We start from the raw sequence: 12647 nt of genomic DNA, 5'->3' as shown, positions 1-12647 counted from the left end.
ATAAGGAGTTTGGAGAGCATCTCTCTCTGATCTGGGAGAATCCATTTCCCTTCTGTATTTTCTTTAGTCCACATTTCGCTCAGTTTTTCCTTTTAGGCAGAAGAGAAAGTAGCTAATTTGGGGGAGAGGAGGCAGGGAGTTAGATGAAATATTTGTTTCACAGCCCTTGCTGCTCTTTTGGCTACCTGATCTGCAGGATTATTACCTCTATTTTCAAATGAAAAGTCATGCTGGTGTCCAGGGACATGCACAATAGCTGTTTCTCCTGGTAGCTGGAGATTGTTTAAAACACAAGTTACTAATGACTCATGAGCAAGCTCTCGACCTTGGCTGTTCATCAGGCCTCTTTCTGTCCCAATTTTTCCAAATGTATGCGCTACCCCAAGAGCGTACTTAGCGTCTGTGTAAGTGATTCCTATCTCATTTTCTGGATATTTAAGGGCCTGACTGAGAGCAAATAGTTCACAGCCTTGGGCGGAATAGGTATCAGGTAATTGCCCTGATTCAATTTCCTCAAGAGTTTCTGCATCCACCACAGCATATCCACTGTGCCTGTTTCCATCAAACATCTGAGAGGATCCATCTAGGAACAAATGTTTTCTTGTTTTATAAGGGGTTTCAGATAGGTCTGGTCGAACCTTGGTATGATAATTAAATCTGGACACAAATGCTCTGTCTGCAGCAATGGATTCCCTGTTAAGAATCCGGCAGGGTTGAGTGAACTGTCAGTAGTTATGGTTAGATCATCTCTTTCTAATAGGATAGCCTCATACTTTAAAATCCTAGAATCAGTCAGCTAGCTTTCCGCTTTTTGATTTAGGATGACTTTGACCTCAAGGGGTGTATTTACTGTTAAGTATCCCCCAAAGGTAATCTTTCTGCTTTCTTCCACTAATATGGCAGTGGCTGCCACAGACTGGATGTACTGGGGACACCCACTGGCAACTGGATCTAAGACTTTGGACAGAAAGGCAACTGGTTGCTGGTGGCCTCCATGTTCTTGAGTGAGTACTCCAAGGGCCACTCCATTGTCTGTGTTAACAAGAAGATGAAAGGGTTTTTCTAAAGAAGGCAGGGCTAAGACAGGGGTGGATATCAATCATGCTTTTCATTCATTTGTTTGGTCTACTTCATCAGAAGTCCTTATAAGCGGGTCTGGCCCATTTTTAGTTAATTTCTCATATAGCGATTTACTTCTTAATGCATAAGAATCAGTCCATAATCTACAGTATCTAATCAATCCCAGAAATTTTGTAAGTTCCTGTTTTGTTTGAGGCAGGGGCAAGGAGACATTTCCCTTGACCTGTTCAGGTCCTATTCTCCTTTTGCTCGTGCTAATTAGATGACCTAAATATCTAACTTCTGGTTCTACATATTGGAGCTTTTCTTTGGAGACCTTGCAGTCCCTTAGAGTATAAGTGATTCAGGAAATACAGAGTATTGACTTTCTTTTTCTATATCTTCTCCAGATATAAGTATGTCATCCATATATAGAATTAAATGTAAATGTGGTGGAGTGTCTGTCTCTCTAATAATGCCGTCTAGAGCATGAGTAAAAATATTTGGTGAATCCACAAATCCTGGGGCAGTACTATCCACTGGTACTACTGCTGTCCTGTATGGGGGTCCTCCCATTTGAATGTGAATAGATCTCAGCTGTCCTCAGCCAAAGGACATGCCCAGAAAGCATCCTTTAAGTCTGTTACAGTAAACCATTGATGACTTTACGGAATTTTACTAAGGTTAGTATATGGATTTGGCATAGCAGGGTGAGTGGTTTGAACTATTTCATTTATAGCTCTGAGATCTTGTACTAATCGGTAGGATCCATCAGACTTCCTGATAGGTAGGATAAGGGTATTATATGGAGACATGCAAGGCTCTAAAAGTTCATCTTTAATAAGGCCTTCAGTCACAGGTTTTAGTCCTACCCGGCCTTCCAAGGAAATCAGGTATTGCTTCCTCTGGGGTACTCCCCCTTGGAACCTTTAAATGTATTTATGTCAGGGGAATCTGTAACCTCCCTTGGTTTCCTTCTCTTGACCATAAGTCCGGATGGATTTTCCTTTCCTCAGTGATAGTTAGCAGGTGGAGAGAGGGAAGGAACCCCTTTGGCCCTACTTGCAATCCAAGACCTAACTTTAGCATTAAGTCTCCTCCTAACAAATTAGTGCCTGCTTCAGGAAATAATAGAAATTGAATATTAGCTGCCCGATTTTTGTATCTGACTTCTGTATCTTCTAGGATTTTGGCCTTAAACCTCTCTCCTTCCACCCCAGATACTAGTAGCTCCTCTGGAGAACAGCTTAGGCCACTTGGAGAAAAGCATAAGGGAGAACAAGATGCTCCAGAAGCAGTGAGGAATGTTATTAGTTCATGGTTTGGTTCCACCTCTAAATTTATCAAGGGCTCTTGGTGGGAATCAAGGTGGAAAAGAAAGAGCCCCCGACTTCCCTGTTCTTCCTCTCCGAAGGTTGGCATGGAATTTCGTCTGTGGACTTTAGCTCAGGGCATTCTCTCTTAAAATGACCTGTTTTTCCACATTTATGATACCTGTCCTGTCCCCCTTCTCATTCTCTTCTGGAGCTCTTTTGCTTTGATTTCTCTTCATCTGCTCTACGTCTCCAACTTTTATGACACATGCTATGGTCTTCCCATGTTCCATTTCGACTTTGCCCCCTAACTGTGTGCGATGGCCCCCGTGGGCGCTGGTCAGAATCTCATCCCAGGTATATTTGGTCTTGGTGAACTCTGCCAAAAAATTTTTGTCTTTTGTTTGTATCTGTCTTCATCCCTTCTCACGTATGCTTTCTGTGCTGCTTCTAAAAGTTCTTCAGTTGACCGAGTTTTCCACCTCTCTATCTTTTGTAGCTTCCTTGCAATATCTGGCCAACTATTGGTAACAAAATGTAATTTTAACATACCTTGTCCTAGTGGACTGTCAGGATCTATATCAGTGTACCTTCTCATCTGCTCCCTTAGTCCGTCTAGTACATAGATTCCTCATCTTTCTCTTGTTCATCAAAGACCTTAGTGAGGTTTTGGGGTCTGGGTGCAGACTCCTTGATACCTTTTATAATTAATTCTTGTAGATCCCTCTTATTCTCCTGGTGAACAGCATTATTATTATTCCATTGTGCGTCCACAGCAGAAAATGTAACATTCGCTGCTGGAATATTTTGACCGGCAGGGTTATCACGTTCCCAGGTCCTCATAGCAGCTCTACGGATCATGTTCCACTCTTCCTTTGAAAAGAGTATACCAGCCAGGTGCAGTGGCTCACGCCTGTAATCCCAGCACTTTGGGAGGCCGAGGCAGGCGGATCATGAGGTCAGGAGATCGAGACCATCCTGGCTAACATGGTGAAACCCTGTCTCTACTAAAAATACAAAAAATGAGCTGGGCGTGGTGGCGGGCGCCTGTAGTCCCAGCTACTTGGGAGGCTGAGGCAGGAGAATGACGTGAACCCGAGAGGTGGAGCTTGCAGTGAGCCGAGATTATGCCACTGCACTCCAGCCTGGGCCACAGAGCGAGACTCCGTCTCAAAGGAAAAAAAAAAAGGAAAAGAGGATACCCAGGATTGACATTAATTCGGTCCAAGTATATAGTTTGAGACCTAAAAACTGGTCAATTTGCTCTACTACTCTCTCTGGGTCATCTAGCAAAGGCTTAAGCCCTTTCTTTAGACCTGGGACTTCAGAGGGGGTTAAGGGGCTTTCAAGAATCCAATTGTGTCCCTACCCTGTGGCACCTCCTTTAGAGGGAAGAGCTGAAAAGCTGGGTCTTTGGAGGCACAGGGAAAGGGAAATTTTGGATATTTTCTACATTGTTCTCTCTCTCTCAAGCCCTCTTTTTAAGGAGAGATCAGAGGCTTCTGCCTATGGAGCCTGAGGAGGAGGAGGTGGGACTACCGTTGCCTGAGGAGGAGGAGGCGGGACTAGAAATGGAGGAAGATGGTTTAGGGGATCCCACTGGATATTCTCTTTTTACCCTCCTCCATCCCTTTCGTCAGATCCCTTAGGGGATAAAGAGAAACTGGCCCCTGCTGCCAGCACATGGCATAGTCTCTCTCTTCTGATGACCTAGGACTCTTGCAATTAACATACAGTTTTAGAAGCTGGCAGACGCAGTCTTCATTTGAGCCATGCTTTGGCCAGAAAACAGCAGGATTTAAAATTGGTTCTTGGGTCCACAGAAAGCAACAATACTTGATCATTAGTTGCTTTTTCTTATGTTTAGTCCTTTCATTTTCTTTCCAGTGTGTAGGCATTAAGTCCTAAAGGACTATCAGGAGGGATTCAGTCTTTCTTGCCTCCTTCATCTCTGACCTGGTTTCCAGTTCCAGGCCTACTAGAAGTATTCCGCATATTGGGTGAGACTTTTTCCCAGCAGACTCAATCCCCCAGATCCTCCAGCTCAGAGGTATCTTGTCTGCTCAAATGTGTTTCCTCCTTTTCCCCTGGGATTAGCCTTCCCCTTTTTAGTCTTAGTTTCTTATTGCCTGTATTCTCAGTTCCCTGGAGATAACTTTCTCCCCTCTGTTCTCTGTCCTGAAGATAATCCACACTCGCCTTACAGTCACTTTCTCTCAACCGCAATCGTTCACTCACATGCATCACACATATTCCCTCAAGGAAGGACCACTAAAGAAGTAGTTTGCTGCCCTCTAACAGTTTTTCCTACCTTGGCTCACGCATGAGGTCTCCTGGTCCCGCGATTTTAAAAGTTTCTCCTTGTCCCCTGCATTGCTGAGAATCCAAATGTATTCCTCGCAGCAGGTAAGCCCCGGGTATCTCCCTGGGGTTGCTGCAACAGGACGGTTGGGCGCCTCCCCACAAGAGAGGACCAAGGACCCGGAGGGGAAACAGTGTCCCTCTACGGGCCATGAAATTTATGGGCACAGGAGTTCGATGTAAAGACATAAACTCTGAGACAAAGTATCTCTCAGCAAGGCTAGTTTACTTTCTGCAGAAAGGGTGCACTCCCCAGCAGTCCAGCCACGAGAGCACACTGGACAAAGGAGATGGGGACATTTATAACTTTTACATCCTGGTGCAATCCCTGATGGCTGTGCCCCATTCCCATCGGCTGGGATGGGACCTCACACTCTAAACTTAACTCGTTTGGCTAATAATTTAAAACTTTCTTAAATGGGAAGGGAAAGGACAAAGAAAAGAGGAAGTTAGTGATGAGAAGTCAGAGGGGTTCCCAAATAAGGAATGGCATGTATCCTGATCTGGGACTCATTTAGCCTTGTGTCAACCTTCTGGAACAAGTTGGAGCAGCCTTGGACTATACACATACAAACATTTAACCGGGGAATGATAAATCCTTTATGGATTTAAGAAACTTTGTAGAACTTCTCCTTCCCTTACAAGGCCCTTCCTGGGGGCAGGAAGTGGGATTTTAAGAGGACCCTATAGCAGCAGGCAGCCAAGAGTCAAACAAAACAAGCATATGCAATAGTCATAGTCATGCTATTGTGACAGTATGAATTAGCCAGGCATGTACAGGAGTTCAGATGGGGGAATAGTGGAAGCCCACAAAACTTCCACGTTTGGGCCCTCACCAAAGCAGTGAGACTGGGCCCTCACCAGTGCAGAGACACTGGTCTGAGAAACACAATAAAATGTCTACCTGGGTAGTCATGATCATTCTATTATGAGGTAGACAGGAAGCAGAGTGGGGCCAGGAGATGGAAGGGGCCTCCTCGCCCTCAGGAGTCCCAGACTAGGGAAAGTACTTCGACGCTCTCTGAGGGTGGCGGGGCTCCAAAGATCCTGGCCAGGAGCACTTTGTTGGAGCAGGTCGTCTTGTACTGGGCAGTTGCCAGGTGAGCCCATTCATGCCTCCCTGGCTGTGCTGCTTTCTGGGCCATCAGTTCCTGCTCAGTAGGCTGCTGGGCAAACGTCCAGGAGCCATCTGGGTGAACAAGGTCTCCATCAGCAGCAAAAAAGCGTTGTCCCCGTTCCACACTTTGAAGATAGAAGACGGTCTCACACTTGGCCTGAGGGACCTCCGCTCTCAGGCGCTGTCTGCCTGTGCACCTGGTGCTCAAAGGCAAGGTGCTCGCTCTGGTGGGACCAGGTGAAATGGTGCAAGTACTTGAGATTCCATAGGTCATAATGGAAGGGGCTGCACCTGCAGGCACCCATAGGCGTGTTGTGTAGACTGGCCGCCACGCTCTTGGCTCTGTGCTTGTCACGGAACTCCACCCATCCCTCATTGTAGTCCTTGCTGTAGGACTGCTTTTTTTCCCTCCCACGGCTGCTACTGCCTTCTTCTTGCATCTCATGAACCAGTCCTCAGCCTGAAAGAAAACGTGTCTGACCTCACCACAGGTGCTAAGAAGGTTGCGGATGTGCAGGGGCCGGAAGTGTGGTGAGATAAGGCCCAGGTACACAATACCTGGCACTACCTGCTGCTTGTTGCCACAGGCCTTTTCTTTGGATTCCTCCTGTTCCTTCTCTGCATCTAGTGTCTGGTCTGTCCCTTCCAGTGCCTTTGTTCTGTTGCGGCCTTCTCCGATTCTTCTGCCTCCATGTTGACTGACAAGAGCAGCACGAGCTAATTTCATTACTTCTAATGACTGCATAGATTCATTTGCATGATTAAATCATAACTTAACCTATTTTATATTGATGTATATCTGAATTCTCTCTAATTTTTCACAATTATAAGTAATGCTATAGTGAGCATTAAGTTGCATATGTTTTGCTCGTTTGTCAGATTATTTCCTTTGGTTAACTATTTGGAATTGAGCTACTGGGTCAAAGTATTTTTTTTGTCTTTGTATATGTGTTTACATATTAAGTATTTGTAAGTATTTATATATATGTTATATCTTGATAAATGCAAATCCTTGTAGTTACCAGGTGACTACTCAGCTTTCTTGCTAACATTGTATGGTGTGCTTATTTGCTCACACTCTCATCAACATGAATTGATGTTAGATTTGAGATGGTGGAAAAGAGATAATACAGGATTTTAAGGTAATAGGACACATTATGGGTGGTCACAGTATGAAAACCATTTAATGTTAATTCTAGCCACTACTTTAGGATGGTTTGGAATAGGAAAGAATTTGAGAAAGTTTCAAGATGGGGAGATACATTGTGAAGCTGTTGTAGTTTGCAAGTCAGTGGGGCCTAAAATAAGGTGGGAGTTAGTTGCACAGGTTAATTTGATAGATGCTAAAGTAGTGTAACCATACAGTGGGTTCACCTTGCTCGCTGCCTAGACAGAGCTGATTTATCAAGACAAGGCAATTGCAGTAGAGAAAGAGTTACTCATGCAGAGCCAGCTGTGTGGGAGATGGGAGTTTTAGTACTCAAATCAGTCTCCCCGAGCATTTGGGTAAGGAAGGAGACCACCCCTTATATTGTCCTATGCCCAATTTCTGCCTCCAAAGAAAGAAGTAAAAACTTAAAGGCAGAAATGAAATCCACGAGCAGACAGCCTGCCGCTGTGTCCTGGGCCTGGTAGTTAAAGATCGACCCCTGACCTAACCAGTTATGTTATCTATAGATTCCAGACATTGTATGGAAAAGCATTGTAAAAATCCCTGTCCTGTTCTGTTCTGTTCTGATTACCGTTGCATGCAGCCCCCAGTCACCTATCCCCTGCTTGCTCAATCTATCACGACACTCTCACGTGGACTCCCTTAGAGTTGTGAGCCCTTAAAACGGACAGGAATTGCTCACTCGGAGAATTGGCTCTTGAGACAGGAGTCTTGTCAATGCTCCTGTCCAAATAAACCCCTTCCTTCTTTAACTCGGTGTCTGAGGGGTTTTGTCTGCGGCTCTTCCTGCTACATGGGGATCAGCGTTTTTACAGATAATTTGGTTTGGGGGGGTGGGCAGTGAGTCGGGAGTACTGATTAGTTGGGTCAGAGATGAAATCAGAGTCAAAGCTATCCTCTTGTGTCTGGAATTGGTGGGTTCTTGGTCTCGCTGACTTCAAGAATGAAGCCGTGGACCCTCACGGTGAGTGTTACAGTTCTTAAAGATGGTGTGTTTGGAGTTTCTTCCTTCTGATGTTTGGATGTGTCGAGTTTCTTCCTTCTGATGGGTTCGTGGTCTCGCTGACTTCAGGAGTGAAGCTACAGGCCTTTGTGGTGAGAGTTACAGCTCATAAAGGCGGTGCGTCTGGAGTTGTTCGTCCCTCCTGGTGGGTTCGTGGTCTCACTGGCTTCACGAGTGAAGTTGCAAACCTTCACAGTGAGTGTTACAGCTTATAAAGGCAACACGGACCCAAAGAGTGAGTAACAGCAAGATTTATTGGGAAGAGTGAAAGAACAAAGCTTCCACAGTGTGGAAGCCGGCCGAAGTGAGTTGCTGCTAGCTGGCTCAGGCAGCCTGCTTTTATTACATTATCTGGCCCCACCCACATCCTGCTGATTGCTCCATTTTTCAGAGAACTGATTGGTCTGTTTTACAGAGAGCTGATTGGTCCGTTTTGACAGGGTGCTGATTGGTGCGTTTGCAATCCCTGAGCTAGACACAGTGCTGATTGGTGCATTTACAATCCGTTGGCTAGACACAAAAGTTTTCCAAGTCCCCACTAGATTAGCTAGACACAGAGTACTGATTTTGGTGCGTTTACAAACCTTGAACTAGACGCAGGGTGCTGACTGGTGCATTTACAATCCTTTAGCTAGACCTAAAGGTTCTCCAAGTCCCCACCAGATTAGCTAGATACAGAGTGCTGATTGGTGGATCCACGAACCCGGAGCTAGACACAGAGTGCTGATTGGTGCATATACAATCCTTTCGGCTAGACATAAAAGTTTTCCAAGTCCCCCCACCTGACTCAGGAGCCCAACTGGTTTCTCCTAGTGGATCCTGCACCAGGGCCGTGGGCGGAGCTACCCGCCAGTGCCACGCCACGTGCTTGCACTCGTCAGCCCGTGGGCGGTTGATGGGATCGGCCACCGTGGCACAGGGGGTGGCACTCGTCAGGGAGGCTTGGGCTGCCTGGGAGTCCACTGCCTGGGGGCTCAGGCATGGTGGGCTGCAGGTCCCGAGCCCTGCCCTGTGGGGAGGTGGCTGAGGCCCAGCGAGAATTTAAGCGTGATGCGGGTGGGCTGGCAGTGCTGGGGGACCCTCCACAGCTGCTGGCCCGGGTGCTAAGCTCCTCACTGCCTGGGGCCGGCAGCACCAGCTGGCTGCTCAGAGTGCGGGGCCCACGGAGCCTGTGCCCACCCGGAGCTTTAGGTCGCCCTTGAGCACTGTGTGCAGCCCCAGTTCTCACTGGTGCCTCGCCCTCCACACCTGCCCACAAGCAGAGGGAGCCGGTTCTGGCCTCAGCCAGCCCAGAGAGGGGCTCCCACAGTGCAGTGGTGGGCTGAAGGGCTCCTCAAGCTTGGTCAGAGCGGACGCTGAGGCTGAGGCGGCGCTGAGAGAGGGGACTGCTAGCACATTGTCACCTCTCTCTTGTGCCGAGTCAGTTCCTGGGTAGGGGCCACAAGACCACATAAGCCAGTTTACTCATCTGGATGATGGCATCTGATCCATCAAGTGAAGGGTCTGCAAAATATTTCAAGCACTGATCTTAGGTTTTACAATAGTGTTGTTATCCCCAGGGGTGATTTGGGGAGGGTCAGAATCTTGTAGCCTCCAGCTGCATGACTCCTGAAACATAATTTCTAATCTTTTGGCCAATTTGTTAGTCCTACAAAGGCAGTCTGGTTTCTAGGAAGAAGAATTTGGTTTGGGAAAGGGCTGTTACATTGTCTTTAAGTTGTTCCCAACCTGTTTGGCACCAGGGAAAAGTTTTGTGGAAGTCAATTTTTCTATGGACTTGGGGGTGGTGGGGATATGTTTTCAGGATGAAACTGTTCCACCTCAGATCTTCAAGCATTAGATTCTCATAAGGAGCGTACAACCTGGATACTTGCATTTGCAGTTCACAATAGAGTTTGTGCGCTTTTTTAAGAGTCTAATGCTACTGCTGATCTGACAGGAGGTGGAGCTCAGGCTCCACCTGGTAATGTGGTAATGCCAGCCTATCTGTTGCTCACCTTGTGCTGTGCGGCCTGCTTCCTAACAGGCCACTGACCAGTAGCAGTCTGTGGCCTGGGGTTTGGGGACCCTTGTTTTAAACTATAAACTAGGTTTCTCCCAAAGTTAGTTTGGCCTCTGCCTAGGAATGAACAAGTTTGGCCTATGCCCAGGAATGAACAAGGACAGATTGGAGGTTAGAAGCAAGACAGAATTGGTTAGGTCAGATCTCTTTCACTGTTTGAGTTATAATTTTGTAGTGGCGGTTTCAGTAGGAAATGACTTGTTCTGGAAGTGAAATGAGAGCACCTTCTCTTAACTCTGACTTTTTTCCTCTTCATTGATTCACAAAATAAGAATTATCTACGTAGCAAATTCCCAGAGATTCTGATTGAATTTGAAGTGGGGAATAACATGGCTATTTATTTGTAAAGAAAAGCATTCCATAGGATTTTAATGAGGAGCCAGAGCTGAGAACCACATATCCCATTTTAGCTTATAAACCAAAAAAAATAAAATTTGAACTGCCGTCCTACCCTGGCCCCCAGCAACTATCTGAATGGACTCTCCCTTCTTGGCCAGGGCACTCTAACCTGAAAGACTGGTTCAGGCCGTGACTGGAAGTGGAAGTTGGATGTGCCCTTCCAGCTTTAGCATCAACACAGACCTTGAGTCTGATAAGAAATATTTGCAATCTCTTTTCTCTGAAGCCTGTTATGTTACCTGGAGGCTTCATCTGCATGGTAAAAACCTTGATCTCCATAACCCCTTGTCTTAACCCAGACATTCCTTTCTACAGGTAATAACACTTTCAACCAATTGTCAGTCAGAATATGTTTATATCTGTCACCTGGAAGGCTTCTTCCCCACTTTGAATTGTCCCACCCTTCCAGATGGAACCAGTGTAAGTCTTACATGTATTGATTGATGTGTAAAAGCAAACAGTACCCTGACCACCTTGGGCACATGTCATCAGTACCTCATGAGGCTGTCACTGGTGCATCCTTAACTTTGGCAAAATAAACTTTCTAAAGTGACCGAGGCCTGTCTTAGATATTTTGGGTTCATAAGCTCCTAAATTTAGTAAATTATTGTTGGTGCTAAAGAAAAAGCATGTTGTCTTGGGTTGAAAACTGAAGTTTTACCTACTGGTTATAATAATGCCTTGGTGTTATTAAATAAGTGGAGAATAAAGAGTAAGACAAAGTGCTCTTCAGCGAGTATTGAATAAGTACATGTGACATGTTAAGCTTGTGGGTGGAGTGAAGTGTGGACATTTTTTAGAGAAAGTAGTATTTGAAACAGACCTAATGGAATGGGTAAAGCTTCTGAGGACACAGTTATAACGGTGAGTGTTTGGTGAGTGTTAGGATTAGGTAGGTCAGGTTGTACAAAGGGAAGAGATTGGGAAGTGTGGTGTTTGCCTGGGGAACTCTAAATCTAGGTTAGTTAGGTCTTTGGTTCATTTGTTAGAGATGAGGAGGGAAAGATTGCCCAGTTAAGGAGTCAGAAATTAACTCTTCAGAGAATGGATAGTCTTTCAGGATTTTGAGTATTCCTCTTCTACGGGTGAATAAGAGGAAGAAAAAGAGTGAAGTTGTGATTTAGGGAAGGAACATTATTTAGGTTTAGAGAGTTCTTAGGAGATGTGGGAATGTTTTGACACCATTAATGATGTTGAAGACCATGACTTGGTTGCCTCATGGCCCCAGTAAGGAAGAGAAAGATCGCTGTCCTTACGGAGGTGAGAGGTGTTTATTATGAATATTTTGGTTACTTTATGCTCATATATTTTGAAATATAAGCCCTTAGCTAATGAATCTGTTTTGTGAGACAAGTCCTTATTTAATGAGAATAATTCTATCAGCCCTCTTGTTAAAAAGCTAGAATTTGATGGATGTTTCATGAACCAAGTATAAAGCATTCTGAAATCCTCTGAGGAGAATACATGGCTGTTTGAGTAGCTACTTTTCAATGTATATGCTGAATTTCAAAATATTAGTTAATGATGGCTGTGAAGACCCAAGGGAACATTTCCCCTTTGCCCTCTGAAGGTTCACCGAAAAATCAGCTTACAAAAAGCAGATTAATAGGAGAAATGGTATACAAATTTATTAGTGTGCATAGGGTAGAATCACAGAATGTCTAATAACCCACTGGGGTACAGATGCTTATACCCTAGTTCTTAGGGGAAAAGGAGATGGGGAAATGTGGATGTTTTTATGGGGATTGTAAATGATTTTTAGGGGAACTCAGTGGGCTTGAAGAACAAGTGGCCTGGGACAGTCTTTTAGGCCTGCAGAACACACACGGTTTGTGAAGAGTCCTTCCAGGTGTGTTGACAAACTTTAGTCTTTCTTCCTGCAGTATGAGTTCAGTTAATGAAAACTCAGAGAAGGGACAAGAGGTCAACCCCCCACCTTTTGTCATATAACCTAACATACTTACACATTCCTTGGGTTCTGAGGAGTATTACATGGATATCTTTGAGGCGCCATTGTTCTGCTTTCCAGACTAACCCAATCTCCCCAAAAGACTGAGCTCGGTTTTAGCTTCAAAACTGAAAAATCTCTAATGTTGTAGATACCTTTTAATACATTTGGAATCTGTTTAGGTTGTAGGCTGTAGAGATAGGGATGACCTGGA

At 45.3% G+C, this 12647-nt stretch overlaps 1 protein-coding gene and 1 pseudogene across 1 annotated transcript in view; one reads left to right on the top strand and one right to left on the bottom strand.

Annotated features, from left to right (window-relative positions):
- Positions 1 to 12647, top strand: part of METAP1 (methionyl aminopeptidase 1) — a 77866-nt gene that overhangs the window by 24071 nt on the left and 41148 nt on the right. The window lies entirely within an intron of this gene.
- On the bottom strand, positions 5529 to 6543 carry LOC108531856 (activator of basal transcription 1 pseudogene; annotated as a pseudogene).

This window comes from Rhinopithecus bieti, unplaced genomic scaffold, assembly GCF_001698545.2.
Source record: "Rhinopithecus bieti isolate Rb0 unplaced genomic scaffold, ASM169854v2 scaffold_6708, whole genome shotgun sequence".
NCBI classification, from domain to species: Eukaryota; Metazoa; Chordata; class Mammalia; order Primates; family Cercopithecidae; genus Rhinopithecus; species Rhinopithecus bieti.
Note: the sequence above shows the minus strand (reverse complement) of the source record. Positions and strands in the feature narration are given on the sequence as shown.